At 42.8% G+C, this 1,866-nt stretch overlaps 1 pseudogene; it reads right to left on the bottom strand.

Annotated features, from left to right (window-relative positions):
• Positions 1-306: 306 nt before the first annotated feature.
• The window catches only part of LOC102812928, a 31,449-nt pseudogene continuing 29,889 nt past the window's right edge, over positions 307-1,866 (bottom strand).

Raw genomic sequence — 1,866 nt, forward strand, 5'->3', positions numbered from 1 at the left:
AGTGGTGAGGATTTTTGTTTTCTTGACATTGAGATGTAATCCATATCGAAGGCTGTGCTCTTTGATCTTCATAAGTAAATGTTTCAAGTCCTCTTCACTTATATTAAGGAATATGGTTGCAGCAAAACAGAAAGGATCCAAAAGTGGTTAGGGGCCTTGTCTAATGCATTTCTGAAAGTCCATTCTAAAGATGAATAGAAAAGCAAATGGTAGACCCACAAACCATGCTTAGCTATAAGAACATAATTGTTCATAGTTATTTATTCATTCCGAGTGTGAAATGTTGGCTAGCTCTACATTTCCGGTTTACCAAAGAACAGGGCTGTCTACTTTACTAAGCCCAGGGTCTTTCTGCAGCTCCCAAAAGTCATTAGAAACCCAGGCTTCTCTTTGATTGGCATTGATATGTGTTCAAGGTTGTTCAAGGTTGTTTGGTATGTGTTCAAGGTTGTTTTCTTCCATGTACTGTCTTTGAGATTGCTGAAGTTCCTCTATTCTTTGTTTCTCTGCTGTGGCTGCTTCCAAATTTCCTTCTTCCAAAAATCTCTGATTGGGCTGGAATCGTGCATCTGTCGTGGAAAGAGGTCTTTCAGTACAGGATCTAACTCATTGAACTCAATAGCAAATCTCGTAGTAGAGCTCATAATTGATTGGCATGGAACCTGGTCTCCAGATGCACTTTGCAGAAGGGGCCACACCACAGTAGAGTCCTTCACGCCATTTCCCAAACAGCCGATGTACCATCTTTCCCTCCTGATCCATCACAACACCGTGGACTTCATTCACGTTGGGATTCCAATAATTCACCTTGAAGAATGTGAGTTTGCAAATGCAAACACTGCTTTTGGTATTTCAAATGGTGATTTCTCCATAATGCTCTATCCATCTCCTCCCACTGAGAATGTTGTGCATACTCCTGGTGACTTTATTCCACACATAACAATCTCCATATTTTGGAAGCATGCCATTCAGTGTTCCAACAGGCAGGATTTCCATTGACTTCCCCCAGAACTTGTTTTTCCATCTGATATCTTGCCAAAACACAAAATTCTTTGATTCACAGTGACAGGCAGAAACAGGTAGATGGTGGCTAACATGTTCAGAGAAAAATCGGAATCCCTTGTCTTCTCTAATACATCCATAAGTCTCCCCAAGGACAGGGTTGAATGGCTTACTTCCTGCTCTGAAATTGTTGTTGTTGTTGTTAAGTGCCATCGAGTCGGTTCCGACCCATAGCGACCCTGTACAGGGTTTCCGAGGGTGTAAATCTTTACGGGAGTAGAAAGCCTCATCTTTCTCCCACGGAGCGGCTGGTAGTTTCGAACCACTGACCTTAAGGTTCGCAGCCCAATTCGTAACCACTACGCTACCTGCTCTGAAATAGGTGGAGCAATATCCTAACACTGCAAATGCAGCAATGAGAAGCATGAGCTCATAGGGATCATCAGTTTCTGAGGCCTTATCCAGGAGCTCACTGTATTCAATTTCCTCACAGAGATGCTGTAGCGTGTTGAGAGGCTCATTTAGTTCCACAGGCATAGAAACTTTAGAAAGGTCTTTACCAATATTGTTCCTTAAGGTATTCCACAAGTTGATGTTACTGGTATCAGGGCAGGGAGCTGGGAGACACGTTCGACGTCCATTTCTGAAAGCCCCTCCTGTTAGCTCCCCATTGAGGATTTGCCAAGAAATGTTGTCCACAATACTGGTATTGTCTTCAGATATATTGTCACTCAAATCATTGATGTAAGACTAATCATCTGATGCTTCATTCTCTGATGAACTTGCAGAGGGGAGCACCTCTTGGGCATCAAAGAACTCAGGGACAGATTCTGACATGGATAGACAAGTCCTTTCAGGACAAAC

The sequence above is a fragment of the Chrysochloris asiatica genome, unplaced genomic scaffold (genome assembly GCF_000296735.1).
Source record: "Chrysochloris asiatica unplaced genomic scaffold, ChrAsi1.0 scaffold00109, whole genome shotgun sequence".
Classification (NCBI taxonomy): domain Eukaryota; kingdom Metazoa; phylum Chordata; class Mammalia; order Afrosoricida; family Chrysochloridae; genus Chrysochloris; species Chrysochloris asiatica.